The sequence below is a fragment of the Arachis ipaensis genome, chromosome B9 (assembly GCF_059453495.1).
Source record: "Arachis ipaensis isolate K30076 ecotype BB chromosome B9, ASM5945349v1, whole genome shotgun sequence".
Taxonomy (NCBI): Eukaryota; Viridiplantae; Streptophyta; class Magnoliopsida; order Fabales; family Fabaceae; genus Arachis; species Arachis ipaensis.
Genome location: NC_142444.1, coordinates 110,050,006 through 110,069,195, shown reverse-complemented (window position 1 = coordinate 110,069,195; position 19,190 = coordinate 110,050,006). Strand labels below are relative to the sequence as shown.

The following is a 19,190-nucleotide window of genomic DNA, read 5'->3' as shown; positions in this document are numbered from 1 at the left end:
CCAAGCACACACCAAGTGGGCCCCGAAAGTGGATTTATGCATCAATTACTTACTTCGGTAAACCCTAGTAACTAGTTTAGTATAAATAGGACTTTTTACTATTGTATTTTCATCTTATGATCTTTTGGAAGATCCTGGATTATATTTTTGATCCTGTGATCACGTTTTGGGGGCTGGCCTCTCGGCCATGCCTGAACCTTTCACTTATGTATTTTCAACGGTAGAGTTTCTACACTCCATAGATTAAGGTGTGGAGCTCTGCTGTTCCTTATGAATTAATGCAAAGTACTACTGTTTCTCTATTCAATTCAACTTATTCCGCTTCTAAGATATCCATTCGCACCCAAGAACATGATGAATGTGATGATTATGTGACACTCATCATCATTCTCACTTATGAACGCGTGCCTGACAAACACTTCAGTTCTACATGCAAACAAGCTAGAATGAATATCTCTTAGATATCTAATACAGGGGACCGAGTCCGAGTTATTAGTATCTTCATGGTATAAGTTAGAACCCATGGATGTCCATTCCTGAGATCCGGAAAGTCTAAACCTTGTCTGTGGTATTCCGAGTAGGATCTGGGAAGGGATGGCTGTGACGAACTTCAAACTCGCGAGTTCTGGGCGTAGTGACAGACGCAAAAGGAGGGTGAATCCTATTCCAATATGATCGAGAACCTCAAATGATTAGCCGTGCCGTCACAGAGCATTTGGACCTTTTTCACAAGAGGATGGGATGTAGCCATTGACAACGGTGATGCCCTTACATAAAGCTTTCCATGGAAAGGAGTAAGACTGATTGGATGAAGACAGCGGGAAAGCAAAGATTCAGAGGAACGAAAGCATCTCCATACGCTTATCTGAAATTCTCACCAATGATATACATAAGTATTTCTATCTTTATTTTCTGTTTATTTATTATTATCATTCGAAAACTCCATAACCATTTGATATCCGCCTGACTGAGATTTACAAGGTGACCATAGCTTGCTTCATACCGACAATCTCCGTGGGATCGACCCTTACTCACGTAAGGTTTTATTACTTGGACAACCCAGTGCACATGCTGGTTAGTTGTGCGAAGTTGTGAAGTTATGCTTGGACCATGGTACTGTGCACACGTTTTTGGAGCCATTACCAGGGAGAGAACGAACAACAAATTTTACAACCTCAGAGTAACAATTTCGCATACCAAGTTTTTGGTGCCGTTGCCGGGGATTGTTCGAGTTTAGACAACTGACGGTTCATCTTGTTGCTCAGATTAGGTAATTTTCTTTTTGTTTTATTTTTAAAAAAAATTTCAAAAATCTTTCAAAAATTTCTCATCTATTTTCGAAAATTATTCTTCAGAATTTTTAAGAATGAATTCTAGAGTTTCATGAAGCATGTTAAGCCTGGATGGCTGTAAAGCCATGTCTAAATTCATTTGGACTGGGGCTTCCAACCCAACATTATCAAGAGCAAGCTAGTTGTTGCTAATCCACCTGCTGCTGTTCCTGATCCACCTGATTTACATGCTAAAGCTTGCCTGGCTATTAAGCCATGTCTAACCCTCAGATTGGAGCTTTAGACTAAGAGTGCAAGATTCCTGGAATTCACATTAAAAATTTTGGAATCTTTATTTTTCTTTTTCACATTAATTTTCGAAAAATCTAAAAAAAATCATAAAATCATAAAAATCAAAAATATTTTGTGTTTTTTGTTTGAGTCTTGAGTCAATTTCAAGTTTGGTGTCAATTGCATTTTTTCTAAAAATTCTCTGCATTTTTCGAAAAATCATGCATTCATGCATTCATAGTGTTCTTCATGATCTTCAAGTGTTCCTGGCCAGTCTTCTTGTTTGATCTTGATGTTTTCTTGTTTTGTGTCTTTTCTTGTTTTTCGTGTGCATTTTTGCATTCATAGTATCTGAACATGAAAGATTTCTAAGTTTGGTGTCTTGCATGTTTTCTTTTCATTGAAAATTTTTCAAAAATATGTTCTTGATGTTCATCATGATCTTCAAAGTGTTCTTGGTGTTCATCTTGACATTCATAGCATTCTTGCATGCATTCATTGTTTTGACCCATAACTTTCATGCATTGAGTCTTTTTCATGTTTTTCTCTTTCATCATTGAAAATTCAAAAATAAAAAAAAATATCTTTCCATTTTTCACTCATAAATTTCGAAAATTTGGATTGACTTTTTCAAAAATTTTTAAAATCTAGTTGTTCTTATGAGTCAAATCAAATTTTCAATTTAAAAATCTTATCTTTTTCAAAATATTTTTCAAAAATCAAATCTTTTTCATTTTTCCTAGTCATTTTCGAAAATTTTTAAAAAAAAAATATTTTTCAAAAATCTTTTTCTTAATTTTGTCTCATAATTTTCGAAAATATCTTCAACAATTAATGTTTTGATTCAAAAATTTCAAGTTTGTTACTTACTTGTTAAGAAAGATTCAAACTTTAAGTTCTAGAATCATATCTTGTGATTTCTTGTGAATCAAGTCATTAATTGTGAGTTTAAAAATCAAATCTTTTTCAAAACTAATTTCAATCATATCTTTTCAAAAATATCTTTTTATCTTATCTTTTTCAAAATCATATCTTTTTAATCATATCTTTTTAAAACATATCTTTTTCAAAAATTTGATTTTCAAATATCTTTTCTAACTTCTTATCTTCTTATCTTTTCAAAATTGATTTTTAAATCTTTTTCAACTAACTAATTGACTTTTTGTTTGTTTCTTATCTTTTTCAAAACTACCTAACTAACTCTCTCCCCCTAATTTTCGAAAATCTCTTCCCTCTTTTTCAAAAATTTTTTTTAATTAACTAATTGTTTCAAATTTTATTTTAATATTTCTTCTTTTAAATTTCAAAAATCACTAACCATTTTTCAAAAATAATTTTCGAAAATCCTTCTCTCTCATCTCCTTCTATTTATTTATTCATCTACTAACACTTCTCTCCCATCCAAAAATTCGAACACTACCTCCCTCTCTGTGTTCGAGTTTTTCTTCTTCCCTTCTTTACATTACATTCTTTTCTTCTTCTACTCACACAGGGGAGCCTCTATACCTGGGTAAAAAGGATCCCTATTATTATTATTATTATTATTCTGTTCCCTCTTTTTCATATGAGCAGGAGCAAGGACAAGAACATTCTTGTTGAAGCAGATCCTAAACCTGAAAGGACTCTGAAAAGAAAACTAAGAGAAGCTAAAATACAACAATCCATAGACAACCTTACAGAAATTTTTGAACAGGAAGAGGAGATGGCAGCCGAAAATAATAATAATGCAAGGAGGATGCTTGGTGACTTTACTGCACCTAATTCCAATTTACATGGAAGAAGCATCTCCATCCCTACCATTGGAGCAAATAATTTTGAGCTGAAACCTCAATTAGTTTCTCTGATGCAACAAAACTGCAAGTTTCTTGGACTTCCATCTGAAGATCCTTTTCAGTTCTTAACTGAATTCTTGCAGATATGTGATACTGTTAAGACTAATGGAGTAGATCCAGAAGTCTACAGGCTCATGCTTTTCCCTTTTGCTGTAAGAGACAGAGCTAGAATATGGTTGGACTCTCAACCTAAGGATAGCCTGAACTCTTGGGATAAGCTGGTCAAGGCTTTCTTAGCCAAGTTCTTTCCTCCCCAAAAGCTGAGTAAGCTTAGAGTGGATGTTCAAACCTTCAGACAGAAAGAAGGTGAATCCCTCTATGAAGTTTGGGAGAGATACAAGGAACTGACCAAAAAGTGTCCTTCTGACATGCTTTCAGAATGGACCATCTTGGATATATTCTATGATGGTCTGTCTGAATTAGCTAAGATGTCATTGGATACTTCTGCAGGTGGATCCATTCACCTAAAGAAAACGCCTGCAGAAGCTCAAGAATTCATTGACATGGTTGCTAATAACCAGTTCATGTACACTTCTGTGAGGAATCCTGTGAGTAATGGGACGCCTCAGAAGAAGGGAGTTCTTGAAATTGATACTCTGAATGCCATATTGGCCCAGAATAAAATATTGACTCAGCAAGTCAATATGATTTCTCAGAGTCTGAATGGAATGCAAGCTGCATCCAACAGTACTCAAGAGGCATCTTCTGAAGAAGAAGCTTATGATCCTGAAAACCCTGCAATAGCAGAGGTGAATTACATGGGTGAACCATATGGAAACACCTATAATCCCTCATGGAAAAATCACCCAAATCTCTCATGGAAGGATCAACAAAAGCCTCAACAAGGCTTTAATAATGGTGGAAGAAATAGGTTTAACAATAGTAAACCTTTTCCATCATCCACTCAGCAACAGACAGAGAACTCTGAACAAAATACCTCTAATTTAGCAAACTTAGTCTTTGATCTATCTAAGGCCACTTTAAGTTTCATGAATGAAACAAGGTCCTCCATTAGAAATTTGGAGGCACAAGTGGGCCAGCTGAGTAAAAAGATCACTGAAATCCCTCCTAGAACTCTCCCAAGCAATACAGAAGAAAATCCAAAAGGAGAGTGCAAGGCCATTGATATAACCATCATGGCCGAATCCAAAGAGGAAGGGGAGGACGTGAATCCCAAGGAGGAAGACCTCCTAGGACGTCCAGTAATCAATAAGGAGTTTCCCTCTGAGGAACCAAATGAATTTGAGACTCATCTAGAGACCATAGAGATTCCATTAAACCTCCTTATGCCATTCATGAGCTCTGATGAATATTCTTCTTCTGAAGAGAATGAGGATGTTACTGAAGAGCAAGTTGCCAAGTTCCTTGGTGCAACCATGAAGCTGAATGCCAATTTATTTGGTAATGAAACTTGAGGAGATAAACCTCCCCTGTTCACCATGAACTAAATGCATTGGGTCAACTGAGATTGCCTCAGAAGAAACAGGATCTTGGGAAGTTCCTAATACCTTGTACCATAGGCACCATGACCTTTGAGAAGGCTCTATGTGACCTGGGGTCAGGAATAAACCTCATGCCACTCTCTGTAATGGAGAAACTGAGAATCTTTGAGGTACAAGCTGCTAAAATCTCATTAGAGATGGCAGACAATTCCAGAAAACAGGCTTATGGACAAGTAGAGCACATATTAGTAAAGGTTGAAGGCCTTTACATCCCTGCTGATTTCATAATCCTAGATACTGGGAAGGATGAGGATGAATCCATCATCCTTGGAAGACCCTTCCTAGCCACAGCAAGAGCTGTGATTGATGTTAACAGACGTGAACTAGTCCTTCAATTGAATGAGGACTCCCTTGTATTTACAACTCAAGGTTATCCTTCTGTAAACATGGAAAAGAGGCACAGTAAGCTTCTCTCAAAACAGAGTCAACCAGAGTCCCCACAGTCAAACTCTAAGTTTGGTGCTGGGAGGCCACAACCAAACTCTAAGTTTGGTGTTGAACTCCCATATCCAAACTCTAAGTTTGGTGTTGGGGAGTCTCAACAATGCTCTGAACATCTGTGAGGCTCCATGAGAGACCACTGTCAAGCTATTGACATTAAAGAAGCACTTGTTGGGAGGCAACCCAATTTTTATTTATCTAATTTTAATTTATTTTTATTGTTATTTCATGTTTTATTAGGTTCATGATCATGTGGAGTCACAAAATAAATATAAAAATTGAAAACGGAATCAAAAACAGCAGAAGAAAAATCACACCCTGGAGGAGGATCTTACTGGCATTTAAACGCCAGTAAGGAGCATCTGGCTGGCGTTCAACGCCAGAACAAAGCATGGATCTGGCGTTGAATGCCAGAAACAAGCAGCATCCTAGCGTTCAGATGCCAGAAATGTACACTGAGGAAGAGCTGGCGCTGAACGCCAGAAATATGCTGCATCTGGGCGCTGAACGCCCAAAACAAGCATCAATTCGGCGTTTAAACACCAGAGTTGCATGCAAAGGCATTTTACATGCCTAATTAGTGCAGGGATGCAATTCCTTGACACCTCAGGATCTGTGGACCCACAGGATCAACTCAGCATCTGTGGACCCCACAGGATCCCCACCTACCACCACTCATTCTCTTCCCTCTTCTCAATGTTCATCCTCTCTTCCCAATAAACACTCTTCCCCAAAACTCTTCACCAATCACCTCAATCTCTCTTCCCTATCACCACTTCACCACTCACATCCATCCACTCTTCCCCATAAACCTACCTCATAAACTCCACCTACCTTCAAAATTCAAAACCAATTTCCCACCCAAACCTACCCTATATGGCCAAACCTTAACCCCCCCTCCCTTCCCTATATAAAGCCCTCCATTCTTCCTCATTTTCACATAACACAACCCTCTCTTCCCCTTCTTGGACGAATACACCTCTCCCTCCTCTCCTCCATATTTTCTTCTTCTTCTTCATTTATTCTTTCTTTTCTTGCTCGAGGGCGAACAATATTCTAAGTTTGGTGTGGTAAAAGCATAAGCTTTTATTTTTTCCATTACTATTGATGGCACCCAAGACCGGAGAATCCTCTAGAAAAGGGAAAGGGAAGACAAAAGCTTCCACCTCCGAGTCATGGGAAATGGAAAGATTCATCTCCAAAGCTCATCAAGACCACTTCTATGAAGTTGTGGCCAAAAAGAAGGTGATCCCCGAGGTCCCTTTCAAGCTCAAGAGAAATGAGTATCCGGAGATCCGACATGAAATCCAAAGAAGAGGTTGGGAAGTTCTAACAAACCCCATCCAACAAGTCAGCATCCTAATGGTTCAAGAGTTCTATGCCAATGCATGGATCACTAAGAACCATGATCAAAGTAAGAACCCGAATCCAAAGAATTATATTACAATGGTTCGGGGGAAATACTTAGAGTTTAGTCCGAAAAATGTGAGGTTGGCATTCAACTTGCCAATGATGGAAGAGAACGCACGCCCCTACACAAGGAGAGTCAACTTTGATCAAAGGTTAGACCAAGTCCTCATGGACATATGTGTGGAAGGAGCTCAATGGAAGATTAACTCCAAAGGCAAGCCGGTTCAACTAAGAAGATTGGACCTCAAGCCTGTGGCTAGAGGATGGTTAAGGTTCATCCAATGCTCCATCATCCCCACTAGCAACCGATCTGAAGTTACTGTGGATCGGCCCATCATGATTCATAGCATCATGATTGGAGAGGAAGTAGAAGTTCATGAAGTCATCTCCCTTGAACTCTACAAAATAGCCGAAAAGCCCTCTCCCTGGCCAAGGCTAGCTTTCCTCATCTTATTTGCCATCTATGTTACTCAGTTGGAGCTTTCATAGAAGGAGACATTCCCATTGAGGAAGAGAAGCCCATCACTAAGAAAAGGATGGAGCAAGCAAGAGAGCCCATTCATGGATCTCAAGAGATGCATGAAGCTCATCACCATGAGATCCCGGAGATGCCTCAAATGCATTTTCCTCCACAAAACTATTGGGAGCAAATCAACACCTCCCTAGGAGAATTAAGTTCCAACATGGGACAATTAAGGGTGGAACATCAAGAGCACTCCATCATCCTTCATGAAATTAGAGAAGATCAAAGAGCAATGAGGGAGGAGCAACAAAGACAAGGAAGAGACATAGAAGAGCTCAAGGACATCATTGGTTCCTCAAGGAGAAAACGCCACCATCACTAAGGTGGACTCATTCCTTGTTCTTACATTCTCTGTTTTTTGTTTTCTTTATGTTAAGTGCTTATCCATGTTTGTGTCTTATTACATGATCATTAGTATTTAGTAACTCTGTCTTAAAGTTATGAATGTCCTATGAATCCATCACCTCTCTTAAATGAAAAATGTTTTAATTCAAAAGAACAAGAAGTACATGAGTTTCGAATTTATCCTTGAACTTTGTTTAATTATATTGATGTGGTGACAATGCTTCTTGTTTTCTGAATGAATGCTTGAACAGTGCATATGTCTTTTGAAGTTGTTGTTTAAGAATGTTAAATATGTTGGCTCTTGAAAGAATGATGACAAGGAGACATGTTATTTGATAATCTGAAAAATCATAAAAATGATTCTTGAAGCAAGAAAAAGCAGTGAATACAAATAGCTTGCAGAAAAAAAAAGAAAAAAAATGGCGAAAAAAAATAGAAAAAGAAAAAGCAAGCAGAAAAAGCCAAAAGCTCTTAAAACCAAGAGGCAAGAGCAAAAAGCCAATAACCCCTTAAAACTAAAAGGCAAGGGTAATAAAAAGTATCCCAAGGCTTTGAGCATCAGTGGATAGGAGGGCATAAAGGAATAAAATCCTGGCCTAAGCGGCTAAACCAAGCTGTCCCTAACCATGTGCTTGTGGCGTGAAGGTGTCAAGTGAAAACTTGAGACTGAGCGGTTAAAGTCAAGGTCCAAAGCAAAAAAAAAGAGTGTGATTAAAAACCCTGGACACCTCTAATTGGGGACTTTAGCAAAGCTGAGTCACAATCTGAAAAGGTTCACCCAATTATGTGTCTGTGGCATTTATGTATCCGGTGGTAATACTGGAAAACAAAGTGCTTAGGACAACGGCCAAGACTCATAAAGTAGCTGTGTTCAAGAATCAACATACTGAACTAGGAGAATCAATAGCACTATCTGAACTCTGAGTTCCTATAGATGCCAATCATTCTGAACCTCAATGGACAAAGTGAGATGCCAAAACTATTCAAGAGGCAAAAAGCTACAAGTCCCGCTCATCTGATTGGAGCTATGTTTCATTGATAGTTTGGAATTTATAGTATATTCTCTTCTTTTTATCCTATTTGATTTTCAGTTGCTTGGGGACAAGCAACAATTTAAGTTTGGTGTTGTGATGAGCGGATAATTTATACGCTTTTTGGCATTGTTTTTAGTATGTTTTTAGTAGGATCTAGTTACTTTTAGGGATGTTTTTATTAGTTTTTATGTTAAATTCACATTTCTGGACTTTACTATGAGTTTGTGTGTTTTTTTGTGATTTCAGGTATTTTCTGGCTGAAATTGAGGGACTTGAGCGAAAATCAGATTCAGAGGTTGAAGAAGGACTGCTGATACTGTTGGATTCTGACCTCCCTGCACTCAAAGTGGATTTTCTGGAGCTACAAAATTGAAAATGGCACGCTTCCAATTGCGTTGGAAAGTAGACATCCAGGGCTTTTTAGCAATATATAATAGTCCATACTTTGGTCGAGTTTAGACGACGCAAAAGGGCATTGAACGCCAGTTCTATGCTGCAGTCTGGAGTTAAATGCCAGAAACACGTCACAAGCCAGAGTTGAACGCCAGAAACACGTTACAAACTGGCGTTCAACTCCAAGAATGACCTATCCACGTGTAAACTTCAAGCTCAGCCCAAGCACACACCAAGTGGGCCCCAGAAGTGGATTTATGCATCAATTACTTACTTCTGTAAACCCTAGTAACTAGTTTAGTATAAATAGGACTTTTTACTATTGTATTTTCATCTTATGATCTTTTGGAAGATCCTGGATTATATTTTTGATCCTGTGATCACGTTTTGGGGGCTGGCCTCTCGGCCATGCCTGAACCTTTCACTTATGTATTTTCAACGGTAGAGTTTCTACACTCCATAGATTAAGGTGTGGAGCTCTGCTGTTCCTCATGAATTAATGCAAAGTACTACTGTTTCTCTATTCAATTCAACTTATTCCGCTTCTAAGATATCCATTCGCACCCAAGAACATGATGAATGTGATGATTATGTGACGCTCATCATCATTCTCACTTATGAACGTGTGCCTGACAAACACTTCCGTTCTACATGCAACCAAGCTAGAATGAATATCTCTTAGATATCTAATACAGGGGACCGAGTCCGAGTTATTAGTATCTTCGTGGTATAAGTTAGAACCCATGGATGTCCATTCCTGAGATCCGGAAAGTCTAAACCTTGTCTGTGGTATTCCGAGTAGGATCTGGGAAGTGATGGCTGTGACGAACTTCAAACTCGCGAGTGCTGGGCATAGTGACAGACGCAAAAGGAGGGTGAATCCTATTCCAATATGATCGAGAACCTCAGATGATTATCCGTGCCGTGACAGAGCATTTGGACCTTTTTCACAAGAGGATGGGATGTAGCCATTGACAACGGTGATGCCCTTACATAAAGCTTTCCATGGAAAGGAGTAAGACTGATTGGATGAAGACAGCAGGAAAGCAAAGTTTTAGAGGAACGAAAGCATCTCCATACGCTTATCTGAAATTCTCACCAACGATATACATAAGTATTTCTATCTTTAATTTCTGTTTATTTATTATTATCATTCGAAAACTCCATAACCATTTGATATCCGACTGACTGAGATTTACAAGGTGACCATAGCTTGCTTCATACCGACAATCTCTGTGGGATCGACCCTTACTCACGTAAGGTTTTATTACTTGGATGACCCAGTGCACTTGCTGGTTAGTTGTGCGAAGTTGTGAAGTTATGCTTGGACCATGGTACTGTGCACATGTTTTTGGAGCCATTACCAGGGAGAGAACGAACAACAAATTTTACAACCTCAGAGTAACAATTTCGCATACCAAGTTTTTGGCGCCGTTGCCGAGGATTGTTCGAGTTTGGACAACTGACGGTTCATCTTGTTGCTCAGATTAGGTAATTTTCTTTTTGTTTTATTTTTAAAAAAAAATTTTCAAAAATCTTTCTAAAATTTCTCATTTGTTTTCGAAAATTATTCTTCAGAATTTTTAAGAATGAATTCTAGAGTTTCATGAAGCATGTGAAGCCTGGCTGGCTGTAAAGCCATGTCTAAATTCATTTGGACTGGGGCTTCCAACCCAACATTATCAAGAGCAAGCTAGTTGTTGCTAATCCACCTGCTGCTGTTCCTGATCCACCTGATTTACATGCTAAGGCTTGACTGGCTATTAAGCCATGTCTAACCCTCAGATTGGAGCTTTAGACTAAGAGTGCAAGATTCCTAGAATTCACATTAAAAATTTTGGAATCTTTATTTTTCTTTTTCACATTAATTTTCGAAAAATCCAAAAAAAAAATCATAAAATCATAAAAATCAAAAATATTTTTTGTTTCTTGTTTGAGTCTTGAGTCAATTTCAAGTTTGGTGTCAATTGCATTTTTTCTAAAAATTCTCTGCATTTTTCGAAAAATCATGCATTCATGCATTCATAGTGTTCTTCATGATCTTCAAGTGTTCCTAGCGAATCTTCTTGTTTGATCTTGATGTTTTCTTGTTTTGTGTCTTTTCTTGTTTTTCATGTGCATTTTTGCAATCATAGTATCTGAACATGAAAGATTTCTAAGTTTGGTGTCTTGCATGTTTTCTTTGCATTGAAAATTTTTCAAAAATATGTTCTTGATGTTCATCATGATCTTCAAAGTGTTCTTGGTGTTCATCTTGACATTCATAGCATTCTTGCATCCATTCGTTGTTTTGACCCATAACTTTCATGCATTGAGTCTTTTTCATGTTTTTCTCTTTCATTATTGAAAATTCAAAAATAAAAAAAAAATATCTTTCCATTTTTCACTCATAAATTTCGAAAATTTGGATTGACTTTTTCAAAAATTTTTAAAATCTAGTTGTTCTTATGAGTCAAATCAAATTTTCAATTTAAAAATCTTATCTTTTTCAAAATCTTTTTCAAAAATCAAATCTTTTTCATTTTTCTTAGTCATTTTTGAAAATTTTTTAAAAAAAATATGTTTCAAAAATCTTTTTCTTAATTTTGTCTCATAATTTTCGAAAATATCTTCAACAATTAATGTTTTGATTCAAAAATTTCAGGTTTGTTACTTACTTGTTAAGAAAGATTCAAACTTTAAGTTCTAGAATCATATCTTGTGATTTCTTGTGAATCAAGTCATTAATTGTGATTTTAAAAATCAATTCTTTTTCAAAACTAATTTCAATCATATCTTTTCAAAAATATCTTTTTATCTTATCTTTTTCAAAATCATATCTTTTTAATCCTATCTTTTTAAAACATATCTTTTTCAAAAATTTGATTTTCAAATATCTTTTCTAACTTCTTATCTTCTTATCTTTTCAAAATTGATTTTTAAATCTTTTTCAACTAACTAATTGACTTTTTGTTTGTTTCTTATCTTTTTCAAAACTACCTAAATAACTCTCTCCCCCTAATTTTCGAAAATATCTTCCCTCTTTTTCAAAAATTCTTTTTAATTAACTAATTCTTTCAAATTTTATTTTAATATTTCTTCTTTTAAATTTCAAAAATCACTAACCATTTTTCAAAAATAATTTTCGAAAATCCTTCTCTCTCATCTCCTTCTATTTATTTATTCATCTACTAACACTTCTCTCCCATCCAAAAATTCGAACACTACCTCCCTCTCTGTGTTCGAGTTTTTCTTCTTCCCTTCTTTACATTACATTCTTTTCTTCTTCTACTCACACAGGGGAGCCTCTATACCTGGGTAAAAAGGATCCCTATTATTATTATTATTTTTCTGTTTCCTCTTTTTCATATGAGCAGGAGCAAGGACAAGAACATTCTTGTTGAAGCAGATCCTAAACCTGAAAGGACTCTGAAAAGAAAACTAAGAGAAGCTAAAATACAACAATCCATAGACAACCTTACAGAAATTTTCGAACAGGAAGAGGAGATGGCAGCCGAAAATAATAATAATGCAAGGAGGATGCTTGGTGACTTTACTGCACCTAATTCCAATTTACATGGAAGAAGCATCTCCATCCCTACCATTGGAGCAAACAATTTTTAGCTGAAACCTCAATTAGTTTCTCTGATGGAACAAAACTGCAAGTTTCATGGACTTCCATCTGAAGATCCTTTTTAGTTCTTAACTGAATTCTTGCAGATATGTGATACTGTTAAGACTAATGGAGTAGATCCAGAAGTCTACAGGCTCATGCTTTTCCCTTTTGCTGTAAGAGACAGAGCTAGAATATGGTTGGACTCTCAACCTAAGGATAGCCTGAACTCTTGGGATAAGCTGGTCAAGGCTTTCTTAGCCAAGTTCTTTCCTCCCCAAAAGCTGAGTAAGCTTAGAGTGGATGTTCAAACCTTCAGACAGAAGGAAGGTGAATCCCTCTATGAAGTTTGGGAGAGATACAAGGAACTGACCAAAAAGTGTCTTTCTGACATGCTTTTAGAATGGACCATCTTGGATATATTCTATGATGGTCTGTCTGAATTAGCTAAGATGTCATTAGATACTTCTGCAGGTGGATCCATTCACCTAAAGAAAACGCCTGCAGAAGCTCAAGAACTCATTGACATGGTTGCTAATAACCAGTTCATGTACACTTCTGTGAGGAATCCTGTGAGTAATGGGACGCCTCAGAAGAAGAGAGTTCTTGAAATTGATACTCTGAATGCCATATTGGCCCAGAATAAAATATTGACTCAGCAAGTCAATATGATTTCTCAGAGTCTGAACGGAATGCAAGCTGCATCCAACAGTACTCAAGAGGCATCTTCTGAAGAAGAAGCTTATGATCCTGAAAACCCTGCAATAGCAGAGGTGAATTACATGGGTGAACCATATGGAAACACCTATAATCCCTCATGGAAAAATCACCCAAATCTCTCATGGAAGGATCAACAAAAGCCTCAACAAGGCTTTAATAATGGTGGAAGAAATAGGTTTAACAATAGTAAACCTTTTCCATCATCCACTCAGCAACAGACAGAGAACTCTGAACAAAATACCTCTAATTTAGCAAACTTAGTCTCTGATCTATCTAAGGCCACTATAAGTTTCATGAACGAAACAAGGTCCTCCATTAGAAATTTGGAGGCACAAGTGGGCCAGCTGAGTAAAAAGATCACTGAAATCCCTCCTAGAACTCTCCCAAGCAATACAGAAGAAAATCCAAAAGGAGAGTGCAAGGCCATTGATATAACCATCATGGCCGAATCCAAAGAGGAAGGGGAGGACGTGAATCCCAAGGAGGAAGACCTCCTAGGACGTCCAGTAATCAATAAGGAGTTTCCCTCTGAGGAACCAAATGAATTTGAGACTCATCTAGAGACCATAGAGATTCCATTAAACCTCCTTATGCCATTCATGAGCTCTGATGAATATTCTTCTTCTGAAGAGAATGAGGATGTTACTGAAGAGCAAGTTGCCAAGTTCCTTGGTGCAACCATGAAGCTGAATGCCAATTTATTTGGTAATGAAACTTGAGGAGATAAACCTCCCCTGTTCACCATGAACTAAATGCATTGGGTTAACTGAGATTGCCTCAGAAGAAACAGGATCTTGGGAAGTTCCTAATACCTTGTACCATAGGCACCATGACCTTTGAGAAGGCTCTATGTGACCTGGGGTCAGGAATAAACCTCATGCCACTCTCTGTAATGGAGAAACTGAGAATCTTTGAGGTACAAGCTGCTAAAATCTCATTAGAGATGGCAGACAATTCCAGAAAACAGGCTTATGGACAAGTAGAGCACATATTAGTAAAGGTTGAAGGCCTTTACATCCCTGCTGATTTCATAATCCTAGATACTGGGAAGGATGAGGATGAATCCATCATCCTTGGAAGACCCTTCCTAGCCACAGCAAGAGCTGTGATTGATGTTAACAGACGTGAACTAGTCCTTCAATTGAATGAGGACTCCCTTGTATTTACAACTCAAGGTTATCCTTCTGTAAACATGGAAAAGAGGCACAGTAAGCTTCTCTCAAAACAGAGTCAACCAGAGTCCCCACAGTCAAACTCTAAGTTTGGTGCTGGGAGGCCACAACCAAACTCTAAGTTTGGTGTTGAACTCCCATATCCAAACTCTAAGTTTGGTGTTGGGGAGTCTCAACAATGCTCTGAACATCTGTGAGGCTCCATGAGAGACCACTGTCAAGCTATTGACATTAAAGAAGCACTTGTTGGGAGGCAACCCAATTTTTATTTATCTAATTTTAATTTATTTTTATTGTTATTTCATGTTTTATTAGGTTCATGATCATGTGGAGTCACAAAATAAATATAAAAATTGAAAACGGAATCAAAAACAGCAGAAGAAAAATCACACCCTGGAGGAGGATCTTACTGGCATTTAAACGCCAGTAAGGAGCATCTGGCTGGCGTTCAATGCCAGAACAAAGCATGGATCTGGCGTTGAATGCCAGAAACAAGCAGCATGCTGGCGTTCAGATGCCAGAAATGTACACTGAGGAAGAGCTGGCGCTGAACGCCAGAAACAAGCATCTGGCTGGAATTCAACGCCAGAAATATGCTGCATCTGGGCGCTGAACGCCCAAAACAAGCATCAATTCGGCGTTTAAACACCAGAATTGCATGCAAAGGCATTTTACATGCCTAATTAGTGCAGGGATGCAATTCCTTGACACCTCAGGATCTGTGGACCCACAGGATCAACTCAGCATCTGTGGACCCCACAGGATCCCCACCTACCACCACTCATTCTCTTCCCTCTTCTCAATGTTCATCCTCTCTTCCCAATAAACACTCTTCCCCAAAACTCTTCACCAATCACCTCAATCTCTCTTCCGTATCACCACTTCACCACTCACATCCATCCACTCTTCCCCATAAACCTACCTCATAAACTCCACCTACCTTCAAAATTCAAAACCAATTTCCCACCCAAACCCACCCTATATGGCCGAACCTTAACCCCCCCTCCCTTCCCTATATAAAGCCCTCCATTCTTCCTCATTTTCACACAACACAACCCTCTCTTCCCCTTCTTGGCCGAATACACCTCTCCCTCCTCTCCTCCATATTTTCTTCTTCTTCTTCATTTATTCTTTCTTTTCTTGCTCGAGGGCGAACAATATTCTAAGTTTGGTGTGGTAAAAGCATAAGCTTTTATTTTTCCATTACCATTGATGGCACCCAAGACCGGAGAATCCTCTAGAAAAGGGAAAGGGAAGACAAAAGCTTCCACCTCCGAGTCATGGGAAATGGAAAGATTCATCTCCAAAGCTCATCAAGACCACTTCTATGATGTTGTGGCCAAGAAGAAGGTGATCCCCGAGGTCCCTTTCAAGCTCAAGAGAAATGAGTATCCGGAGATCCGACATGAAATCCAAAGAAGAGGTTGGGAAGTTCTAACAAACCCCATCCAACAAGTCAGCATCCTAATGGTTCAAGAGCTCTATGCCAATGCATGGATCACTAAGAACCATGATCAAAGTAAAAACTCGAATCCAAAGAATTATATTACAATGGTTCGGGGAAAATACTTAGAGTTTAGTCCGGAAAATGTGAGGTTGGCATTCAACTTGCCAATGATGGAAGAGAACGCACGCACCTACACAAGGAGAGTCAACTTTGATCAAAGGTTGGACCAAGTCCTCATGGACATATGTGTGGAAGGAGCTCAATGGAAGATTGACTCCAAAGGCAAGCCGGTTCAACTAAGAAGATTGGACCTCAAGCCTGTGGCTAGAGGATGGTTAAGGTTCATCCAATGCTCCATCATCCCCACTAGCAACCGATCTGAAGTTACTGTGGATCGGGCCATCATGATTCATAGCATCATGATTGGAGAGGAAGTAGAAGTTCATGAAGTCATCTCCCTTGAACTCTACAAAATAGCCGAAAAGCCCTCTCCCTGGGCAAGGCTAGCTTTTCCTCGTCTTATTTGACATCTATGTTACTCAGTTGGAGCTTTCATAGAAGGAGACATTCCCATTGAGGAAGAGAAGCCCATCACTAAGAAAAGGATAGAGCAAGCAAGAGAGCCCATTCATGGATCTCAATAGACGCATGAAGCTCATCACCATGAGATCCCGGAGATGCCTCAAATGCATTTTCCTCCACAAAACTATTGGGAGCAAATCCACACCTCCCTAGGAGAATTAAGTTCCAACATGGGACAATTAAGGGTGGAACATCAAGAGCACTCCATCATCCTTCATGAAATTAGAGAAGATCAAAGAGCAATGAGGGAGGAGCAACAAAGACAAGGAAGAGACATAGAAGAGCTCAAGGACATCATTGGTTCCTCAAGGAGAAAATGCCACCATCACTAAGGTGGACTCATTCCTTGTTCTTACATTCTCTGTTTTTTGTTTTCTTTATGTTAAGTGCTTATCCATGTTTATGTCTTATTACATGATCATTAGTATTTAGTAACTCTGTCTTAAAGTTATGAATGTCCTATGAATCCATCACCTCTCTTAAATGAAAAATGTTTTAATTCAAAAGAACAAGAAGTACATGAGTTTCGAATTTATCCTTGAACTTTGTTTAATTATATTGATGTGGTGACAATGCTTCTTGTTTTCTGAATGAATGCTTGAACAGTGCATATGTCTTTTGAAGTTGTTGTTTAAGAATGTTAAATATGTTGGCTCTTGAAAGAATGATGACAAGGAGACATGTTATTTGATAATCTGAAAAATCATAAAAATGATTCTTGAAGCAAGAAAAAGCAGTGAATACAAATAGCTTGCAGAGAAAAAAAGAAAAACTTGGCGAAAAAAAATAGAAATAGAAAAAGCAAGCAGAAAAAGCCAAAAGCTCTTAAAACCAAGAGGCAAGAGCAAAAAGCCAATAACCCTTTAAAACCAAAAGGCAAGGGTAATAAAAAGGATCCCAAGGCTTTGAGCATCAGTGGATAGGAGATCCTAAAGGAATAAAATCCTGGCCTAAGCGGCTAAACCAAGCTGTCCCTAACCATGTGCTTGTGGCGTGAAGATGTCAAGTGAAAACTTGAGACTGAGCGGTTAAAGTCAAGGTCCAAAGCAAAACAAAAGAGTGTGATTAAGAACCTTGGACACCTCTAATTGGGGACTTTAGCAAAGTTGAGTCACAATCTGAAAAGGTTCACCCAATTATGTGTCTGTGGCATTTATGTATCCGGTGGTAATACTGGAAAACAAAGAGCTTAGGGCAACGGCCAAGACTCATAAAGTATCTGTGTTCAAGAATCAACATACTGAACTAGAAGAATCAATAGCACTATCTGAACTCTGAGTTCCTATAGATGCCAATCATTCTGAACCTCAATGGACAAAGTGAGATGCCAAAACTATTCAAGAGGCAAAAAGCTACAAGTTCCGCTCATCTGATTGGAGCTATGTTTCATTGATAGTTTGGAATTTATAGTATATTCTCTTCTTTTTATCCTATTTGATTTTCAGTTGCTTGGGGACAAGCAACAAGTTAAGTTTGGTGTTGTGATGAGCGGATAATTTATACGCTTTTTGGCATTGTTTTTAGTATGTTTTTAGTAGGATCTAGTTACTTTTAGGGATGTTTTTATTAGTTTTTATGTTAAATTCACATTTCTGGACTTTACTATGAGTTTGTGTGTTTTTTTTGTGATTTCAGGTATTTTCTGGCTGAAATTGAGGGACTTGAGCAAAAATCAGATTCAGAGGTTGAAGAAGGACTGCTGATGCTGTTGGATTCTGACCTCCCTGCACTCAAAGTGGATTTTCTGGAGCTACAGAATTGAAAATGGCACACTTCCAATTGCGTTGGAAAGTAGACATCCAGGGCTTTCCAGCAATATATAATAGTCCATACTTTGATCGAGTTTAGGCGACGCAAAAGGGCATTGAACGCCAGTTCTATGCTGCAATCTAGAGTTAAACGCCAGAAACACGTCACAAGCCAGAGTTGAACGCCAGAAACACGTTACAAACTGGCGTTCAACTCCAAGAATGACCTATCCACGTGTAAACTTCAAGCTCAGCCTAAGCACACACCAAGTGGGCCCCGGAAGTGGATTTATGCATCAATTACTTACTTCTGTAAACCCTAGTAACTAGTTTAGTCTAAATAGGACTTTTTACTATTGTATTTTCATCTTATGATCTTTTGGAAGATCCTGGATTATATTTTTGATCCTGTGATCACGTTTTGGGGGCTGGCCTCTCGGCCATGCCTGAACCTTTCACTTATGTATTTTCAACGGTAGAGTTTCTACACTCCATAGATTAAGGTGTGGAGCTCTACTGTTCCTCATGAATTAATGCAAAGTACTACTGTTTCTCTATTCAATTCAACTTATTCCGCTTCTAAGATATCCATTCGCACCCAAGAACATGATGAATGTGATGATTATGTGACGCTCATCATCATTCTCACTTATGAACGCGTGCCTGACAAACACTTCCGTTCTACATGCAACCAAGCTAGAATGAATATCTCTTAGATATCTAATACAGGGGACTGAGTCCGAGTTATTAGTATCTTCGTGGTATAAGTTAGAACCCATGGAAGTCCATTCCTGAGATTCGGAAAGTCTAAACCTTGTCTGTGGTATTCCGAGTAGGATCTGGGAAGGGATGGCTGTGACGAACTTCAAACTCGCGAGTGCTAGGCG

General features: G+C 38.3%; 2 non-coding genes and 1 pseudogene across 2 annotated transcripts; all 3 read right to left on the bottom strand.

The window, feature by feature from the left end:
* LOC148545880 (4,5-DOPA dioxygenase extradiol-like) overlaps positions 1–19,190 on the bottom strand; it is a 173,541-nt pseudogene that overhangs the window by 121,701 nt on the left and 32,650 nt on the right.
* Positions 3,661–3,768, bottom strand: LOC148545884 (small nucleolar RNA R71). The gene has a single exon (XR_015900276.1). It is a non-coding gene; the product is annotated as a small nucleolar RNA R71 (small nucleolar RNA).
* On the bottom strand, positions 12,925–13,032 carry LOC148545883 (small nucleolar RNA R71). The gene has a single exon (XR_015900982.1). It is a non-coding gene; the product is annotated as a small nucleolar RNA R71 (small nucleolar RNA).